We start from the raw sequence: 21,982 nt of genomic DNA on the forward strand, positions 1-21,982 counted from the left end.
TTTGGTCTGCGAGGCAGCAAGGCGGTGTGGAGGGCCCTGTGGGTTGGGCTCAGATGGCAGGAAAGACGGTAGACTGGCGGGGCCATTGCCCGAGGGAGAGTTCATTCCATTTGGACTTGCTTAGGGCTCTCCCTGCTTCCCTGTGGTTTCTGCCATCCCTTGTGGGCTGTGGAGAGAAGGAGGTCCCGGGGGTTGGGAGGCAGGCAGTCTTGTTAAGAGCAGTGTGTAGAGGCTGGCAGACTTGGATTAAAATGCCAGCTCCTTCACTTCCGAACCGTATGGACTTGAGCAAGTCGCCTTGCTACTTGAAGCCTCAGTTTCCACATCTGTAAGGTGGGGATCATGCCGCACCTGCCTCCTGGAGTTGTGGGAGGTTTAACACCACACCCAGCAGGAGGTACCACTCGGTCTTAGGCCTCTACATGCCCACAGAATGCTTCACCAAGGGCCATCGGTCCTCAAAGGCAAGGCTGAGGGGCCGCGACACCCTTTCCCCTGCACCTTCGACTTCCAGCATTCACAGGCCATTGCAGAATTCACAGGTCACTGTATAAGGGATGGGCCCTGTCTTCTGGGGCCCGCAGCCTGGTAGGTCTCAGGCTTCCTGCAATCGCCACTTGAAAAGGCTCATTATGAAAAAAAAAATCTCAGCTCTGCCCCCCCCCCCCCCCCCCCCCCGTGGGGCAGTTGGTGGTGGAGCAGGTCCCTGTGGGAGGAGGGATTAGGAGACGGGTTTTGGCTGGAGAAAGGCCTGGAGAAGTTTTCTTCGGGGGCTGTTCTGCATCCAGGAGCCTCAGTGCTGGGAGCTTTTAATGTGTTTGTTGTAAAACTGTCAGCCAGGGAGTCACAACACAGCTCACAGTGACAGAAGCCTGATTGTGACTCAGACATCAGGTAAGACAGGCCCCAGGGTGGTGGCAGTGTGTGTGTGGGGGGGCAGGGAAGGGGGGCTCCAGAGGGCCTGTGGGGGAAGGGGTGATGTCTCATCCCCCTTCCCAGGCAGTGGGGGTCTTGAGCCTCAGGAGGGCCCAGCAGAGAGCCTGGACATGCTATCAGCCATTAGTAGGAATGGTGGGCAAGTGGGAGCTGGTGGTGCCAGCAGGATGATAGGGGATGGCAGCTTGATTTTCCTAGGCGCATGACCCTGTCCTGCCAAGCCCAGAGAATCCCAGTGTTTTGGAGCTGATGTTTAGGCACCACAGAGCCCGACCCTCTTTCCCCCTGTTCTTTTCCCATGAGACGGTGGAGGTGTGCCGCCCTGGGAGTTAGGGGCAGGGCCCACCTTCTGCTCGGCCTCAGTCCGCCAGGAGGGGTGGGAACCGTATGAAAAGATTCTTTCTGAAGGCACATCTCAGCCCATACCAGGAGTGATTACCGCTTACCTGCTCAATACTGTGGTACCCTTCTATTCTCTCGAATAATCGACCTGGCAACCCACAACGATTAACTCTCCGGTAGGTGAAGAAATTGATACCCCAGAAGGGCTAAAAGGACCACAAAACAACCACATTAATTGAGCTTTTACTGTATGCCAGGCTCACAATAGCCCTAGGAAGCAGGTATTATTCTTACCCTGACTGTACGGGAGAAACCAGGGCTCGGGGCTGTGAAGTAACTTGTATAAGGTCACTCGGCTAGTGAGTCGGCAGGAGTAGAACCCAGAGCCTGTGCTCTGGGTGGGGGGTGAGGGGGTGGGGGGGTGCAGAATCATCTGACCCCAGACCCAGGCTCAGTCCCAGCTGCAGCCATTGTCCTTCAGTCTTAAGGACACTTTAGTTGGTTCATTGTTTGGAGGTTATGCTCTCTGCCACTCTGCACAACAGACAACCACATAAGTGGTCAGGAGGCAGGGCTCGGATGTGTCAGTGAAGGCCAGGAGCTGCCCTCTGCTGGGAAGGGGGAGCACGGGAGCCCTCTGCCAAGGCTGTGGGTCCATTTTAGTAAGTGATGTATTCAAATGTTCTTGCTAGAGGCCACCCCGTCAGCCAAGGCAGGATCCTCTGCCTGGGAAGACAGAGTCGACCTTTCCCGAGGACTCCATTCAGCAAAAGGGATTATCAATCTTTTAAGTATACTCTAACATCGGGGTAAACATTTGTTGAGAAGGCACTTTGGGGACTGGGCAGATATCAAATTATACCAAGTGCAGAATATGTTTGAAGTATCCGGTTAGGTGGCAATAAATATGGAAAAGGCCATTGCAAGTCCGGGGGTGGGGGGTGGGGAGGGTGTCTGTAAGCCTCCATGCATCGATCCAGCAGCCAGGGCTGCATTGTTCAAACTTCACTAATTGAATGCTTGTAATAAGCATCCATCTCCCTGGATTCTGCTTCCGTGGCCTGTCCAGGTTGACAGCCTGGAGGAATATCAAAAAGCACCTCTAAGGGGGAAATTGGCAAATTGAGTTTTAAAAGAAAGAGACTTGAATATCACTGGATTAAAGGATTAAATAGGAACTCCTTCCTCTCTCCTGCTTAGAGCCTGGTGCATAATAAATGGTAGCCATCAGTGAACCATGTATGAAGTGCCTACTATGTGCCTGGCAATGGACTTTCAGCAAACAGATCTTGTTGCATGAAGCGTCTTTGTAGAAGTACCCATTGGGGGTACCGACGGGCAAAGGAGGCACCACTGCGGGGTTGGGGAGTTGGAGGGATGGGGAGCGGTTTGGAGGAGTCCTCTTGCCTATTTTCATCATCAGCTCCTCAAAACCCCTGATAAATCTGAATGCTTGTTCTCCAAAGGCCCTGTTAAGAGAAGTTTCCTACCCACTTCTAACCACGTTGCCAGAAGTCTTCCCTCTCCGGATGGGGAGTCGCAGGTACGGACTTCTTGCCCCGGAAAGGGAAGAGCGTGGCTCTCTGCTCGGATCCTCTCCTTTGACAAGTCCTCAAGTTTCATTCATTTGACGAATATCAACTTAGCACCCGCTATGGGCCAGACACTGAGTATACAGCCATGAGGAAGTGGGAGTTTTCCTTGGGCTTGAAAAGGATGACAGTTCCGTGGAAACGAGGTTGGGCTGGGGTCCCACCAAAGTCAGCAGCTTGGACCCGTGGTTCAGGCAAAAAGAGGGAACCAAAGAGAACTGGGTTTGGGGGGTTGCCTGAATCCCACTTTTCAAAAAATAAATTTTTACTTTAGAATAGTTTTAGGTTCACAGAAAAGTTGTGCGAATAGCACGGAGTTGTCAGTACCGCTGACTCAGTTTCTCCTATTGTTAACATCTGATATTACTATGATGGTACATTTTTCTTTTTTAAGATTTTATTTATTTATTTATTTATTTATTTATTTATTTATTTATGAGAGAGAGAGCACCTGCAAGAGCAAGGAGAGGGGTAGAGGGGGAGGGAGAGGAAGAGAGAATCGCTGAGTGCAGAGCCCAACTCGGGGCTTGATCCCAGGACCCTGAGATCATGACCTGAGCCGAAACCAAGAGTCAGACGCTTAACTGACTGAGCCCCCCAGGCACCCCACATGGTACATTTTCACAACTAAGGGACCAACACTGGTACACCACGATTAATAAAACTCCACAGCTCATTTGAATTTCATTCCTTGTTTGCCTAATGTCCCTTTTCTGTTGCAGGATCCTATCCAGGACACCACATTCCAATTAGTCATCGAATCTCCTTAAGCTCCTCTGGGCCGTGATAATTTCTCAGACTTCCCTTGTTTTTGATGGAGTACTGGTCAGGTATTTGGTAGATGGTCCCTCAACTGGGCTTTATCTGATGTTTTTCTCATGGTTCAACTGGGGTTATGGGTTTTGGGAGGAAGACTGTGGGGGTAAACTGCGCTTCTCATTACATCATATCAAGAGTACATGCTATCAACATGACTTATTACTGTTGCTACTGACCTTGAGCACTCGACAGAGGTGGCATTGGTCAGGTGACTCCGCTGCGAGGTTACTCTCCCACCTTCTTTCATACTGTCCTCTTTGGAAGGAAACCATCACGTGTAGCCCACTTAAGGTGTGGGGAGTTATTTTGGTGGGGGAGTGTCTCCATAAATTACTTGGGATTCTTCTGCTCAGGTCATGTGAATGACCCACTTTTTGCTGTTCAACTTTGCCCTGTGTTGGGCAAGCTCGCTGTGGTTTAGATGTAATCATGAATTCCAGGCAAACCGGGGGAAAAAACCAAAAATGCCCACAAGGCCCAAGGTGCTGCCTGATGACCGATAGATGGAGCCTTACAAAAAAATAGATTAAAAAAACACACACAAAAACCCAACAACCTTAATAAAAGCAACTTCCTGTGGAGGGGAACTGTCACCCTGGTTAGAAACTGTGCAGAATTTTCTCTTGGAAACCTCAGGCAGCTGCTCTGGTTTATAAAATCTGCCTATCGGAGGGAAGCAGAAGGAAAAAAAAACGGTTGTCGTTATTCCAGCAACAGAGATTCTCCCAAAGCATATGCAAAAATAAATCCGAGGACCGGGCTGTATCCGGGGAAACCTGGCAGCTGTGCTGGACCTGGTGGGGTGGCCTCTAGGGACCGAGAGCCCATGGCTATGGGCTCCAGCCCCTTCTCCAGCGCAACCCAAAGTCCTGGAAAGACAGCCCCACCTCGGGGCCCCATCACCCCCTCATTCTGGGAGGAAGATTTGATTTATCTTGTCACCTCTCACATTGGAGGGTTTGTCCTTAACCCGGGGCTCTGCACGCCCAAGGGCCCGGAGGAAGGTCCTTGACCCAGAAACAGCTGTTTGAGGACAAAGGGTCACGAGAGGGAAAGGGAGGTCAGGGAGGACGGCCGAAGGGAGGAGAAGGATCTGGGAAATGTGCCATGGGAAATCCTAACAGAATGGCAGTGGGGGCTGGGCAGATGGGGGGCAGGCAGGGATGGCAGGAAGCTGTCAGGGAAAGGGGTGTCCTGGAAAGCGGAGAGCTGGTGGCCAAGGCCTTAAGGGGCTCAGTCTGGGAGGGTGTTGGGGCAGAGGAAATGAACTAATTAATGAACTAAATCCCTGCTCCTTTAAGGACTCATCGGCCAGGGATGGGGGTGGGGTGGGGTGGGTATTGGGTTTGGCTGGCACTGGGGAGGGCAGGGCTGGCCAGCGCAAGGCGTCCTCTGGCTTCAGGGACCTCACTGTCTTGTCAATGACCCTTTGAGGACAGTGCAGCTTCAAGAAGTTGGGAAGGGGGGCGGTGGTGTCACAGGAAGCTTAGGAAACCCTTGGGGAACCCCCAAAGCAGGCGCCCAGCACACGTGGTGGGTGTCCGAGAAAGGACTGATGACTGCATTCCAATCCCAAATGTGCCACGTGCGACCCTCACCGTGGGCAGGTCTTTTGCCCCTCTGGGGCTCCCTTTCCCCGTGTGGAAAACAATATTTATGAGGTGCTCACTGTGCACTAGTAACCGTTCCACACTCTTCGCATTTAATTCATTTAATGTTCAAAACCCAAGGAAATAGTTACTATGATTATTATCCCCATTTTACAGATAAGGGAAACTGAGGCACAGAGCCCTGGCGTCTTCTGCCTGCGGTGGCACAGCCAGAAAGTCATGGAGCTGGGACTGAACCCTAGGGGCGCCGACCCCAAGAGTCCCCGCTTTCAACCGCTCCAGGATAAGGAGGGGGTCGGGCTAGGCCCGCGCCCAGTGCGCAGGGGGGAGGGGGGCGGGGAGGCTGAGGATCCCGCGGGCCGTGAACCCTGGACGGGGCCAGCGGTTGCCATGGGGACGGCGGGGCGGAGGCGGCGGGCGGGGCTAGGTGCCCAGCAGGGCAGTTCCGGGGAGTTCCCGCCCGCCGCGGGCAGCCGCCCGAGCCGGCACCTGGGGCCGCGTTCGCGCTCCCCTCGCGGACTGGGGGGACCACAGGCCCCCCGCCGCCATCTGCGTCTCCTCCGACCTGAACTCGATCCCCGGCGAAGCCGCACTTATCTCCAGTTCATCTGTATGAATTATTTACTGCGTCTGGCGGCCTCCCCGGCGGCCTCCCGCCCGCCTCCGCCCTCCGCCCTCCGGGGCCCCGCGACCTCTCCATATCCCGGTTGGCGGGAGCCCCTGCCTCCCGATCCGAGAAGTTCAAATGTCAGGCCTCCCCGGGGCTCGGGGCAGGAGCTTCCCACCTTCTCCCACCTTCCCCCGGGAAATCTTTGTCCTGGAACCAGGGAGAGCACTGGACGAGGAGTGCTCCCAGCAATCCTATCGATCGGGGTCACTGGAAATCATCCCCCATTTCACCTATGGAGACACCGCCGGCTGGAGGGTTTGCGGAACCTGTCCTCAGTCCGTCCTCAGAAGGAGCCGGAGGTGGAGACAGCCCCAGTGTGGCTCACACTCTTAATCCTTAACCCCTCCGGAGTGGGATGCCAAGTTGCCTCCCCAGGCCGAGGGCCTTTGCCCAGCACGCGGAGTCGGCTGGGGCACAGAGCAGGGAGCCAGCCTGGTGTGCCGCCCCCCACTCCCGTTCGGGGTGCTGGGGACACAGGGGTGAGTCAGGCAGGCACAGCCCCTGCCCTCAGGTTGCTTCTGTCTGGAGTTGAGGGTGGGGCGCGGGGACCGGAAGCAGGCAAGGTCAGACAGACTGGCTCCTGACTGGTTAGGATACCAGGTGGGGAGCTGGGCGGGGAAACAGCGAGTTCTGGGCTGGGGGGCCATTCAGGGAGCCGGTGGGCTTGGGCAGGGCCTTGGAGGTGGAGGTGGGGGTGGGAAAGGCAGTCTGGGTGTAGGGAGGACGGAGCAGAAGGACAGAGGGTAGCAAGCTGGGGGTTTGCTTGAGAGAAGGCCTGGCCTCTGGGTAGTGGATGAACAAGGCATTTCTGGTGGTGTGGGCAGGGTTGCAGAGGAGGCTTCGGGTCAGATCCTGAAAGTCCTTGCATCTGAGCTAAAGGGTTGGTTTAGAGTAGCTTCTCCACAGGGGCTAACTTTGCCTTCCAGGCTACATTTGGCTACGTCTGGAGACACTTCTGGTTGTCCAGACGCGGGGAGGAGGGTAGAGCTACTGGCATCTGGTGGGTGGAGGCCTGGGATGCTGCTGACCAGGGCCCAGGCCAGCCCCCGCAACACAGAATTATCCAGCCCCAAATGTGCTGGGGTCGAGGAATCCTGAATGGGAGTCTGTTTAAGAGCCTTGTCCACTAACCAGAATGAGACGGTGGGCAAGTCACTTGACTTCTCGTGCTTCAGTTCCCTCCTCCCTCAGCAGGAGGAAGGCAGCGGGGCCAAGGGTGGGCAGAGGCTTGGGGGGCAGCCTTTGAAGACTGCCCTGGGTCTATGAAGCACAACCCCACCCACACATTTCCCAGGTTCCTTCCCATAATGCCGTGCTGCCCTTAGGCTGAAAAGTGGGCAAAGCTGCTCTGTCAGCCTCGAGCGTGCCTGCCAAGGTTGCCTTCCTGGGGAGTGGGGTGTGTGCCCCACTCCTCATTCCCTAAACAGCTAGGGAATCGCTGGCAGTTAAAAGAGCAGATGGGGGTGTGTCTACACTGTAAGCCGCCCTTCTTTCCACTTCTCTATAAACCTGCTATGCCCTGGTCATGCTTTCCTTCCAGAATGTCATGCTTTTTATGCCTCCGCACTTTTGCATATGCTGTTCTCTCAGTCTGCCACCCCTTTCTGTCCAGCCAAATCCTGCGCATCCTCCAGGTTTCAGCTGAGATGGCACCTCCTCCAGGAAGCCTTCCCTGAAACTCCTCCCCCTGAATTAGCTCCCTCACTTAGGCTCCTGCAGTGCCCATGCTTCCCTCTGTTCAATCACTTGTCCTTCTGTATGTTATTGCTGGTCTGTCCTCCATCAGACTGTGTTTCCGTCTTGGGTGGCACTGGGGGGCTCTCCTGTTTCCCCAGGGCATCACACAAATGCCTGGCATGTAGCAGCTCCCCAGGGAACGTCGTTGAATTAATGTTATAATAATAACAATCTCTTGCATATGTAAAGCTCTTTTCCAGTTTCAAAAGCCTTTTTATGGCAATTATGTCATCTGATCCTCGCAGAGAATTTGTCATTCGAGGTAGGCAGGGTTGACATCGGTGTTCCTGTTTTACAAGGCAGAAAGCAGGCTGGAAGAGATGAGGTGCATTGCCCAGGTGGCCGGCGGGACAGGTGCGCTGCCCACGCTGTCTGGCGGGCGTGGATATATTTGTGATATATTTGGTCCAGGGTGGGAGCCTCCTCAGAGTTCCGATTCCAGACTTTCTGTCGGGGGGTGGAGTGGGGCGGGGAGCCGGGGGCTAGGAGTGCCTGCTGTCGAGTCCTCAGTGCGGAGTCAGGGCCAGCTTTGTGTGGTGGTGATGGGGTGGGTGCATGAGTCCATCCTCTGGAAGCGGATGCAGTGGCGTTCTTCACGGTGCTGCTGGCGCCGGAGGGATCTCAGCCATTCAGGAACGAGAGATCCAAAATAGGAGGATGACTAAGTAAACTGTAGTCCATCCACTTGGAATATTTAGCAACCATTAAAAACGATGTTTCTGCAGTTTGTGTGCTGACATGGGAAAGCGCGTAGGTCATAATGCTCAAGGCAGAAAGGAGAATATAAATTGGACCCACAACAGAACAGTGTTGTGGAACTGTTTGAAACCAGCTCTGCCCCTTAGTGGCTGTGAGCTCAGGCGAGCTAGCCTCTTGGTAGCTCAGGTACCTCGTCTGTAAATCAGGTCTTTACTAATAGTCCTACCTCGGAGGACCGTTGGGAGGATTAGGTGAATTAATGCACATAAAGCGCTTAGAACAACGCCTGTCATATATTAAGATATAACTGTGGTTATTATATTAATTATTATGAGCATCTCAGCTATTGCAAATATGTAGAAGAAAAATAAAAAGATGGAAGAAAAGATCAATGCTGTTTTCTTTGGGATGAGGCTTAATGGAGGACTTTTACTTCCTTTTTTTCTACTTCCCCGAATTCTCTAAATATTTTACAATGAGGGCGCACTACTTTTATTATCACTAGAGGATAAGCTATTTCCCCCAAAACCACAATAGTTGGGGGACAGACTCAGGAACCCTTTCTTTTTGGATTCAAGAGGGGTGACCACAGAGCGTGACCTCCATAGTTAACACCTGGGACGCCCTGAGAACACACTCATGTCAATATTTTTCCTCTGCCTGGGTCAGCAGTTCCCAGGTAAGCTTTCCCCAAACAGATCAGGCTGTCCTTTTCGTCTCTCATCTGCTTGGTTAATAATTTTTTATGATGCCTAGCGAAACAAGGAGCTGAGCTATTCAAATACCCACAACCATAAACTCTCACCACCTGATGACAATGAGAATTCCCCAGGCAGGGCTCATCAGAGCTGAAACTAAATCATTCTGACCACCCCTGTCATCATCACACTCTCCTTCCATCCAGGGAGACAAGGGCATTTACAGTGAAGGAAACACCAACTGCTGTGTAAGCTGATATGGGCTCTGTGAGCTGCCTGGCCAAGCCCAGGCTGCCAGCCAGCCAGAAGGAGGGAGCCAACCATCTGGCCAGCTGGTCAGCAGAAGACTGTGCCGAGCACACAGTAGGTGTTCAAATATTACTCCTTGTCAAATTTGGTTGGAGTTTTGTGAGGTCTGGCCGATGTACACGGCTCTATCTGGGCACTGTCCTGTGTCCTGGTGTAGACCAGGAGTGCTAAAGGATGTCTTCACCTTTAGGGAGCAAAGACCCATAGATCCCTTCAGGCCCTTCTACTGAGGATGGCATGAGTTCTGGGCTTTTGGGACGGTGGTCCCTGACCCAAAGGTCTATGCTAGACCTTGATTCAGTTTTCTCCTAATCCCTCTTGGGATATGACTTTAAATGACCATAACTGCCATCATTGCAACATCTTACCACTTCTCACCTCCCCAGCCTCCTATTTTTTAAATCCATCCATCCACCCATCATCTATCCATCCCTCCATCTATCCATCTATCCATCTATCATCTATCGATCTATCCATCCCTCCATCCATCTATTCATCCACGATCTATCCTTCCCTCCATCCCTCTATCCATTCATCCATGATCTATCCATCTATCCATCCATCCCTCCCTCCATCCATCTATCCATCCATGGTCTATCCATCCATCCATCCATCCATCCTTCCATCCCTCCCTCCATCCATCTATCCATCCATGATCTATCCATCCAACCATCCACCCAGCCAGCCATCTAAGCATCCATTCATCCAGCCATCCACTGTGAAGCAGTATAATGGTGGGTAAGTAATTAGACCTTTGGGGTCAGACTGCCTGGTTTTAATTCACTTTGTGGTCTGGGAAGCAGACAGGTAACCAAACACTGAGGTGGCAGGTGAGTTCAGAGCTCTGTGGCTACAGAGAGGAGGGGTCTGGCACCGAACTGGAGCCTTGGGGGTGAGGGGCTGCACACTGGGTACCACTATGGCCATCATCATCACCCCTGAGATTCCTTTGACCAGTGGTGGGGCCTCAGTCAAATGGGAATCACTGGCTTGTAAACTTTGGCTGGTTCCTGGCATGCCTCCTCCTTCCCGGCACTGGCCCTCCTGCCTCCCCAGCCCCTATTTCTACTCTGCTGCCTTTCCTGGCTCTGCTCTCTGCTCTTCCCTGATTCCTCCAGCCCTACTCCCTACCTGTCAAATCCATCTGTTTCCAGAGCCCTGATTCTTGCTGGATGGCAAGAATTGGGTTGAAAATCCAGCTTGTGTGAATGGGCTGATGGGTGTTAACACGTTCCTGTGACAACCTCCACCAACCCGGCAACATTTGTCATCACCATCATGCATCTGATAAGCGCGTTCACGGTGCCCTATTGACTGCATTATTCAACACCAATCCTGCCCTGATGTCCCGGGTGCGGGACACCGGATGTGCGCATCGACTGCATTATCCAGTCTCTCCTGTGCACTTCTGGGGTGCACTGCAACTGGGGCCAAGTCTGGGGCCAGCTGTCTTCAAAAGATAGCAGGCTGGAGTGGGGAGGGTGAGGTTCCAGCCAGATGGGCCTGGGTTCAGATCACACCAAACTTCTTGTAGCTCTTGGGCAAGTCACTTAACCTCTCTGAGCCTCAGTTTCCTTATCTGTGAAATGGAGATAGGAGTACCTACCTGGATGATGTACACTAGGTCATCGCAAACTGTCAGACGCCATGTGGGTGTGAGAGTCGCACCAGGGGCTCTACAGCTCGGCAGACGCTCCCCTGCAGAGGCAGAGGTGCAGGTGGCTGGAGATCCAGGGAGCATCCAGAGTGGGCTGGCCGTGACTTGGCGTCAGAGTGGCCTGAGACTGGTTCGTCCTCCCCGGGTCTAATTACACAGGGCCTTGCAGGGAATCTTATAAGGTGAGGGTGAAGATTTTGCCCACACCAGTGACCTCCAGAGTCTCAGCCACCATCCCTGGTTGCCGTTCCTCGCAGATTTGTGTCACCCACCCCTGCATCCCTGTGTTCCTCGCCTGAAGGGGTGCTTTGGCCTCCCATCAAGGACTCCAACCCCCTTGCTTGTGTTTCGAATCAGTGCTTACCCTCCCCCACCCCAATCCATCCATGTGCTAATTCAGCACGTGTTTATTAAGTCCTACCCACGTGCTGAGGCCTGTGCGTGAAGCAAGGTGCTGTGGGTGACTGGTGCTGAGTGGATGCATCTGGTGCGTGGTTTTAGGCATTCCCCACCTCCCCCCGAGGGTCTGTTCGCATGGCTCAGTGGGCTCTGAGTCAGCAAGGCGGGCTGGGACTGGTACCTGATAATAAAAAGCATTCACTTAAATTGGCCACACCCACTTTGGTGTTTCTGGGTCCAAATGCTGTGTCAGTATGTCACAACTCTCCCAGGCCGTTGGACGTGGGGGCATCAGGGCACTTCCTGAACTGGGACGTGCGGGTTTGAGGTTATGACCTTGGTGGCGATGGGTCAGATGATGTTCTTGCCTGGGCTGGGGTGAGGGGCTGGGGCCCCAGAGAGACACGTGGGGTGAGGAAGGGAAGGGAGAGGAGGCTGAGGACAGAATCCAGGCAGCAGCCCATGGGAAGACCGGGCATGCTCTGAGAGGTGGGAGCAGAACCGGCGGGGACCAGACCAGGAAAGGACGGTGGTCAGTAGCGTCAGAGGAGATCCAAGGCGTGGTGGTCCCCTGGCACCGGTGACCTCGGGTATGGCCACGTCTGTGAGCACAAGGTGAGAACCGAGAGTCAAGAGGTGGGGGGACACCTGGGTGGCTCAGTCGTTTAAGCCTCTGCCTTCAACTCAGGTCATGATCCCAGGGTCCTGAGATCGAGTCCCGCATCGGGCTCCTTGCTCAGTGGGGAGCCTGCTTCTCCCTCTGCTTGTGTTCTCTCTCTTGTGCTTGCTCTATCTCTCTCTCTCTCTGGTAAATAAATAAATAAAATCTTTTTTAAAAAGTGAAGAGGTGGAGGGCCTTGGCCATTCTTTGGAGGAGGTGGGCAGTGAGGGGGAGGGGTGCTATTGGGGTGGGAGAGAGCTTTGGGTGGGATGCAGTTTGAGGAGGAAGGGAAGGGTCCCCTCGGTGCTGGGCATACACTAGGTGTTTATTGGCCTCTCATCCTTTTATGTCTACAGCACCTTCTTACTCCCCAAGTCCTACCAGCTAATGGTAGCTAGTCCACCCCTCAGTAACCACTGAGCATCTATTATGTGCCAGATTCTGTTCCAGCCACTGCGGATGCAGCTGCCGTGAAAAGACGAACAGGATCCCAGCCTTCCAGGATCTTCCCGGGTAGTGTGGTGAGAAAGAAAGGAGCATATTATAACTAAACTAAACTTCAGCACTGACAAGGGCTAAAATGGAGATAACGTCCTTCGGGCTTTCATCATTTCATCAAGCAGCATCATTACAAATGGTACAGAAGAAGACTTTACTATAGGGGTTAGACCTTGTGCAAGTGCGGGGCCTGGTGGGCACGCTGCAGCCCCCCCATCTGGGCTTAGGCGTGAGTCGCTCTAGGCTGGTCAGGCTGGCGGGCCGGAAGGAGAGCTGCATGCGGGCTTGGGGAAGGACGAACTGGGACCTGCATGGGACTCCCCTCACCTCCAACCTATGCTGGGATGAGCTCCTGAACAAGCTGGCCCCCTTCACCACGGGGCTGAGCACATGCCTGCCCGGGACTCGGAGAGGCTGAGGGGAGATCTGGGAGAGCTGGAGTGGCTGCAGGCCCCAGGTGCTACCCCTTGCCAACAGGGTGGGCAGGAGATGGGGGACCAGGGTGCACCCTGCCCCTGACCTTCAGAGCGTAATACACACATAGAAGCTGCTGCTTCACTCCTGGCTTCCAAATCTCACGCAAGAGGTGTCTTGCTCCCCAGCGCCTGCCAGGGGAGGGAGCTCGGGGAGAAGTCTTTGGGCTTCGCTTGCACCATGTCAGCTCCGAGACAGAGTGGCTAGCCCAGAGATGAAGGGGGATCACGTGGCAGGGATGACGGGGGGTGGGGGGTGGATGGGGAAAGCCCCTCTGAGGAAATGGCATTTGTGACAAGACCTGGGGAAGAGAGCTGCCATGTTCCAGGGACAGGGAGAAAGCTGGGGTGGCTGGGGCTGGGAGCCGAGGGCAGAGGCCAAGAGGGGTCTGAGAGGGCACAGGAGCCCCCGTTGGCCGTGGCTGGGGTTCAACTCTGGTCTCAGTGGAAGAGGGGCAGTGATGTGGCCCAGCTCATGCTGGATGGAAGAGGGACTGGGGTAGGGTGGGAAAGACTGGAAGCGGGGGCGGGGGGCAGTGCTGGGATGGGGGGCCACCATGGTGATCTGAAGAGGAGATAACGTCAGCCAGAACGGAGATGCTTCTCAGCTGTGAGAAGAGAGAGGGGTGGTTGGACTGTGGGTGCATCCGGGGACAGGGATAGGACCGAGGTGGGCTTGTGATGAAGGATGGGCAGAAATTAAGGTCCTCAAGAATAACACTGATTCTGAGCTGCTTTGGTCCTTGCTTCTGGGAAAGGCTATCCTTTCTCTAGTGCCTTCCTTGCTAGTGGCCCCTGCCCTCAGTGCATGGGAGAATCCATCCCCTGTGCCCCCTCCCGTCTCCCCCTCCAACACACAGGGCCACCACCTCCATACCCCCTGGCAGCTCCCTGCCTCTGGCGTCCAGTCAGCTGCCAGCATCCCGGGTCCTGCGCCTTTAAGACCAGGGGAGAAGGGCCCAATGAAATCTGTCCCCTCAAAGTCCTGCCCGGAATGAGAGGCAGAGAGAGAAAGTAATAAAAGCAAGAACCAGCCTGGGGGGAAAAAGAAAAGATTTTTATCCTCCCAACCCGGCAAGTTCCCCTCTGGCTCTGAGAAAGCTCAGAAGATTGCTCCCCGAACATATGAGTAATACCCAGCAAAAACGCTGTCCTCGGAGCAGAGGGAGAAGGCAGAATGATTCTGTCTTTGATTAGGATTTATTTCCAACCTGCAGCCTCCCTGGTGCCAGCCTCCCACAGTCCCGCCCCTGCAGAGCTTGGTGGCCAGGGAGGCAAGAGGGGGGGAGGGGGGAGGGGGGGAGGAAGGGACCTGCCCGCTCGGGAGAACTTCCAAGGGTCCTGCTGGCGGCAGGGACAGGGAGAAGAAATGTGTCCTCCACTTTTTGACCCCAGAGAGAGGGGCCAATGGGGCTGCAGGGTTAGCCCAACGGTGAAAAAGAGCCGATTGCATTTACTGAGGCCGCGGGAGGGATGGGTGACTGGGGCAGCCCGTGAGGCTCGGCTACCAGCTAGCTGTGGGGGTAGCTTATGTCACCTCTCAGGGGCTCAGTTTCCTCATCTGGCTTCGATACGTTTTTAAGGACCTTCGTGGCTATGATTTTAGGACAAAGGCAACATGCCTGTCTGGGAGCCAGTTTGGTTCTCACTGTGTCGGGCTGGGGAGGGTTCACTAGAGGGATGTCAGATTTTGGAGTAATGTGGGGCAGAGGGGCAGGATGAGACTTGGGGTAAGGGCTTTCTCCTTTTTTTGGGTCATCTCTGGGGGCCTGGGTTAAATTATACCATCACATCATTCATTCATTCATTCATTCATTCTTTCACTTACTATTTATTCATCACAGGCTACATGCCCAGTGCTGTGCTGGGTGCAGTGAACAAGACAGGGTCCCTGACCTTACAAGGTTCCAAGGTGGTGGGGGAGGGGCAAACACAGGGTGCTGGGGGCACTGAGGAAAGGCCCCTAACCTGGGCTTTGGAGGTCAAAGTTTTCCTGGGGGAAGCTGACATCTAAGCTGGGTCTCAAGGGGTGAATAGGGGGGAGCCTGGGCAGGAGGTAGGGAAGGGCAGCACCAAGAGGAGGAGAGAGTCTATGCAGAGGTGCAGGTGGGAACAAAGAGGGTGTGTGGAGGGATTGGAACATGCCAGTATGATGGAAAAGAGGCCCAAAGTGGGAGGGCGTAAGTCAGGGGTGGGGTCAAGTTTCATCGTGAGGCCATGGGACCCATGGCGGGCTCTGAGCAGCATCTCTCTGGGAAGGCATCTGGCCAACAGCATTTTAGGGCTGTGGGTGTCTTTCTGAGACTCAGGTCTTGTAAGGCCCCACCTCTGGGGCTCCCTTCTCTCACCCTGGAAGTGGACAGTTATGGGTGAAATATGTGTGATGAGGAGCTAGACTATTTTAGGATCTAGTGCTTGAATGAGTAAAAGCTTTGGAGAGATGAGACAGACTTTGGCCCCATCACGGAGTCTCAGTGCTGGATCTGGGTGCCCTGGTGGGCGTCCACTCCTGCTCAAGGACTAGCTGGGTGGCCATCTGTCCAGCTCTGGAAGGAAGGGTGATTGGGATGTGCAGACCCTCATCTTGGAGTCAAGCGGCGTGAGCGCCCATCACAGACCGATCTGGTTTTCCAGTATTGGCTCCTCATGCATAAGCTGTGCATCTTTGGGTAACTCAGTTAACCTCTCTGAGCCCCAGTTTCCTTAGGTGTAAAATGATATCAATATACCCACTTCCCAGGGTGGTTTTGAGGGTTAAACAAGGTGGTGATGATGATGATGAGGGGGATTTTAAGAGCTAATATTTATTGAGTCCTAAACCCTTTTAAGTGGGATGATGCAGTGCACTGTTGAGGTCCCCCTTCAGGACCGAGGCCCTCATACCCAGTTTCCAGGAATGTTGCCAGCTAAAAGCTCACTGCTGGGTGCCTCTTGGAATTGTTCTTAGCCCAACCTCCCTTCCCTGGGTGTAGCCCCCTGGCCTCAGTGTGGGAAGACTCCGGGGGCTCCCTGACACAGCTCCTGTGTCCAAATCTTCATCTTGGAGTCTGAGGTAGGACAGCCCTTTGTCCCCTGTCTCATGTAATCCCCCCAACAGCCCTTTGAAGGAGACACCACGATTAAACCATTTTGACATACAAGGGAGCCGTGGTGTAACGAGATTAAATCTCTGCAGCCATACAGGTAGGACAGAAGAGGCAGGACTTGGTTTGAGCACCAGGCGCCTGGCTTCACAACCCAGCTTGTAAGTACCCTCTGGAGCCTGGCTCTGCGCCCCGAGAGTGTCGTTGAGGGTGACCCTGGACCACTGCTGTTGGCTGTAAGACCCCACACCCACTCCCCCTCCCTGCCTTACTGGCAAAACTCGGGAGCCTCCCCTGCATGCCAGTACCACACAGTGGAAAGCAACACCTTCCCGGGCCACCCACTCCCCAGCTGCTGATGAAACACCATTGTTACCAGCGCGGGGAGGGGGGGGGTTGTCCTCACCTGTGCAAACCTCAGGCCTCCTGCCCTGTGGCGGACGCCCGTGGGGAAGCTGCTGGAAGAGGTCTGGAATCTGCTCTTGCCTTACCCTGAGATCTGAGACCCTGGAGGACCAAGGCTCTGGCCAGGCCTGCACCTGTGATGAGCAGTGTCTTGGTCACCAGGAGACCTGGCTCTAGTCCCAGGAGGGGTCCCCGTGCTTCTCTGGGTGTCGGTTCCCCACCCAAAGGTGGGCGATGGACATCTAAGGCCCTGCAGAGTTAGTGTGACAGCATTCACCTCCATGTGGATGCCTCCTGTGACTTTTGCTTCTTCCCAGCTCACACCTCTGAATGTCCAGAAAGAAGGGATCTTCCCATTCACTGGTGTAGAGCTTTACAGTTTGTCAATGTCCACATGGACGGGGTCACATTTGAACCCCGCAGCACTGCTGTGAGCTGCACGATCACCTTCCTGGGTTGGATGCTAAGTACAGGGGGAGGAACTTGCCCCTTTTGAAAACTCTTAAAACCCCCTCATTTTTCACCTACAAAAAAAAAAAAAAAATATATATATATATATATATATAATAACAGAACTGAGAGCTCAGAAATCATTCTGTTGGATCCTTTTGTTTGACAGATGGGGACCTCATTCACCAGCGCCCCCCTCACCCCCCCCACCCCCTGTGCCCTGCACAATGACCATGGACAGAGCTGGAACCAGGGCTGAGTCTGGGGCTCACTCAATTACTCTTGGTCAGGTACTTAAATTTCATGCCATGAATTAGTTCCCATTTAAGACTAAAACCTAAAGCACTAATGGGAAAACAAGCTTGTGGTCCTTTGATCCCTGTTTCTGATGGCCTGTTCGGGGGAGGGGTGCAGAGTTCTCAGGGTGAGGATTGGATCTGTTTCCCCTTGAAACACACGCGGCAGGCAGGGGTGCTGGGTGGAGAGGGCTTTGGGTATTTATTTTCCTATCACAGTAGCGCAGGCGGACCAGAGAGGAGGTGAGGCTGAGCAGCAGGGACAAAGAAATGTGTGTGTTCTGGCAAATTTGGGGAATTAACTCTGAAGTTGTTCCAAGGAGAAAATGATGTTTTGAATCAGGATTTTTTATACATCTGAGCTCACTGCCTTTTAAAGAACACCTTGTTTACTTAACTGTTCTGTTTGGAGATTTATTTATACCTGGCTCAGTTTCAAAAATAATCTGAAGTGGCTAATTATTTAATTAGATTGTGAGTTCCTTGAGGGCAGGAGCTACCATCATTATTTCTCCTCTTCTTCTAACAGGCTAACTCCTGGTTGCCCCTGCCCCCTGCACTCCCCTGGCTGGATTTTCTGCCTCTCTCTGTTGTAATAATTTGTTTCTGTCTCTTTTTTTCCCACAGAACTGTGAGCCTAGTGAGGACAAGGACTATATATTACACATTTCAGTATCTCATGCAACCACTTATCCATCTAACAAAGTAAACATCCATCTAACCCACCATCCATCCTTCCATCCATCATCTGCCTATCCATCCAACACCTATCCATTCATCCAATCACCAAACATTCATCCGTCCATCCAACCATCCATCCATCAATCTATCTATCCATCCATTCATCCTCCCCTCTATTCATTATCCACCTATACATTCAACATCTATCCATCCATCCATCCATCCATCCATCATCCACCTATCCATTCAACACCTATGCATTCTCCATCCAACCACCAAACACCTATGCAACCATACATGATCCATTTATCTAACCACCAACCATCCATCCATCCATCTCTATAATCATTCGTGTAATCATCCATCTATCCATCATCCATCCATCCATCCGTCCATCCATCCATCCATCTACCCACCCATGCAACCTCATCCATTCTTTCAAAACTAAGAAAGTTGCACAAATAAAGCCAAACAGAATGAACTACAAGTAGTTATCCTTTCCCCAGTGCTCATTGACTGTGCTAAGTTAACTAATTGAGTAAACGAAACTAAAACCTCCCAAGACTCCAGGTAGGATTACTATGACCACATTTCAGATGAGGAAAGTAAGATGGACAGAGTTTTGGCAACTTTCTCAAGGTCACGTGGTTGGTAAAGGTCAGCGAGATTTAGGGCTGGGTGCCTGACTCCAGAGCCTGTATCTTTTGCTTCACTGTGATGGGAGGTATCTCTGAGGAATGATTTAAGCTGACCTGTACACCTTCTCCCCAACAACCTAACATTTCTCACCCCCAAGCCTCATCTTCTCTAGCTCCAACCACATCCCTGCCCTATCCCCTCGTTGTAACTCCTGGGGAAGGGGAGAGAGTCAGAGAAGGCCTGAGTGGACATTCCATCCGGGCCAGGTCTGAGGTGAGGAAGAAGAAAACCCTGCATAGGCAGCCGAAGCCTTCTTCTTACATTCCTTCCTCTGGGGAGGGTTGGAGCATGAGGTGTGCAGCTCTGTTGTGAGTGGGTGGTGATGAGTCAGTGTGTCCAGGAAGGCCAGGAGGGCCAATCAATGCTAAGAGCATTAGGCTTCAGAAGCCCTTGGGGCTTTGGGGAAAGGAAGGTTGGCTGTTCCAAGTTTATAGGAAGCCAAATGGGGTTCCCAGAGAGGACTCTTCCTGAGCCTGATGCCTTCCTGGCAGGTTACAAGGCTTTAAAGATACGAGTCCTGAGCTCTTTGCAATTGGATAGACACCAAGACACCAGGAGGAAGAGGGTGTCCTGAAGTTGCCTGAGGCCAGGTTCCAATTGTTCCTGAAGTCAGCTCCACCTCTGGCTTCCCTTCAGTTTGTTTTCAGGGCAGGGGTGAGTGAGTAGCTAATACATTTGCCCTCTTCTCTTACAGTGTTTCTGTCACTTGCAATCAAAGAATCCTGGTGATCACATTGTGCAAACCAGCAACTCAAGTGTCCTCCTTGGTTCAGCAACCCCCTTACCTTCTCATCCAGTCAAAACCAAATTTCTTTTCTTTTCAAGATTTTATTTATTTATTTGTCAGAGAGAGAGCATGAGAGAGCACAAGTAGGGGGAGTGGCAGACAGAGGGAGAAGCAGGCTCCCCACTGAGCACATGAGCAGGGGGAGGGGCAGAGGGAGAGGAAGAAGCAGACGCCCCACTGAGCAGGGAGGCCATGCAGGGCTCCATCCCAGGATCCCGGGATCATGACCTGAGCTGAAGGCAGACGCTTAATTGACTAAGCCACCCAGGTGTCCAAAAACCAAATTTCTTAAACTCCACATTCTAATGAGCTGCTCAGTCCTCTCCAACCTCAGAGCCTCCTGGATTATGGGTGAGTCTCTCTCTGGGTTCGGGTTTGCCCCCTTCAACCTCTCGCTTTAGCCATAGTGCTCATATCTGAGCTTATGCTTATTCCATGCTATAAACCCTTCAGTGGTTTTCCCATTATTCCCAAGATAAAGTCCTAGCCTTTCAAACAAAAAAAACAAAACCAAAAAACCCCAAACTTTTCATTTTGAAATAATTTTTGATTTACGGAAGAGTTGTAAAGATATTCCAGAGAACCCCCATATATCCTATACTCAGCTTCCTCTAATGCTAGTCTCACATAACCACCGTGTGTTTGTTAAAACCAAGGAATTAGCATTGTATGACACCATTAGCTAAATTACAGACTTCATTCGGATTTCACCAGTTCTTCCAGTATTGTCCTTTTCCTGCTCCAGGCTATGGTCCAGGATACTAGGTTGCACTGAGAAGTCCTAGCTTTTAAACAGGGCATTGAAAGCCTTTTGTGATCTTCTGTTTACCTCCAAGCCCATCTCTAGCCCCTCACGCTACCCCTTTGTGCTCTAAGCCACCCTGAATCACTTACAATTCCTCAAAGGGCCAAGGCTTTTCTTCCTCCAGGGCCTTAACACATGCTGTCTCCTCTGTCTGAGGAGTCCCTATTCCCTTTCTTGGCCAAATACTTATTCATGTTTTAAGACTGTGTTCAGTTAGCTCTTCTTCTAGGAAGCCTTCTTGACCAAACCCAGCTGACCCCTGGGCTTCTCCAGCCCTCCCCACCCCTGCCCCTCACTCTCTCCATCCTTGCACTCAGGATTTGATGACCTGTTTCCTCCTCCTCCCCATTAGGTTGGCAAGCCTTGGGGCCAGTGCCCTGCTTTGTTGATGTCTGTGGGAACTCACTGCACGCTTGCGAAAGGGATGAAGCTAGGAAAAAGTCAATACCCACATGAGTGTTGACAATCGCTCAGAGGGAGAAATTGGCTGGCCAGGGGAGGCTTCTTGACTTGAGCCATGTAGGATGGAGTAATAAACTGACATTTACTGAGTGCAGACTATGTGCTAGGCACTATTCTAAGCAATTCACACATTCTAATTGAATTCTCCCAGAAACTCTATGAGGTAGGTACTATTATTCTTCCCATTTTATAGATGAAGGAATAGCAGTGAAGCAAATTACCAAGATGCACAGTTATTAGAGGTAGAGCTGGGTAGGGTACACCCTGAGCTGCTTCTGCTTTGCTAGACTTTGGGGTGTGTGTCCCTGGCATATGGAGGGGGTAGAAGGTAGTATTCCAGGCTGGACAACTGGTAAACCAAAAATGTTTTTGAAGGTAAGCCTGGGTGACCCAGATTCTTGAAGAGTTTCTGTTGAGGGGGATGTGTTGTTGCCCCTGAGGGTAACAGGTGCGGCGGGGGGGGGACAGCTGCTTGGGGATGTGGGCCTGGAGAAGGGGAGTGGCTGCATCCTGGTGGCAAAAACCACTGATGCTTTCTGGATTGTAAGTTGGCCAGAGGCTAAATAATTAGAAAGATCTGAGAAGTGGGAGCAACCCAAGAGGAGAATGTCTCAAGGAATGAAGGGCCTTATGTCTCAAGGAATGAAGAACCTAGAGGCCCAGAGAAAGCAGAGCCACCTGGGCCAGGGTGGGCCCGGAGTCAGGAAGAGCCTGCCACCTGGAGAGCCTCGTACCAAATTCCTGCAAGCCGGATGATGTGGTTCCTCGGGGCACCTATGAACTACCACAGGGTTTATCATTTATAACCCAAGCTTTCCTCCAGCGCATGCATAAAACTTTGTACTGTAAATGGCTGTGCAGCTGCTTATATTAGTGACAACCAGTATTTGTGCAGAGTTTATGAAAAAGGCCTATTGTTTTCAGTTCATCTTTCCAATGTCCAAGCAAGGTATGTAGGCATTATTTCCATGCCCTGTTTACTGCTTAAGAAATGGAGACTTAGTGAGGAAAATGACTTGCCTGAGGTCACACAGCTAGAAAGGGACGCAGGAAATACTGAATGGAAGAATTAATAAGAACTTAAACCAGGATGGGGCACCTGGCTGGCTTAGTCGGCCAAGCATGCGACTCTTGTTCTCGGGGTTGTAGGTTCGAGCCCCACGTTGGGTATAAAGATTACTTAAAGATAAAATCTTAAAAAAAAAAATCTCAAA

This window comes from Halichoerus grypus, chromosome 5 (assembly GCF_964656455.1).
Source record: "Halichoerus grypus chromosome 5, mHalGry1.hap1.1, whole genome shotgun sequence".
In the NCBI taxonomy this organism is placed as follows: Eukaryota; Metazoa; Chordata; class Mammalia; order Carnivora; family Phocidae; genus Halichoerus; species Halichoerus grypus.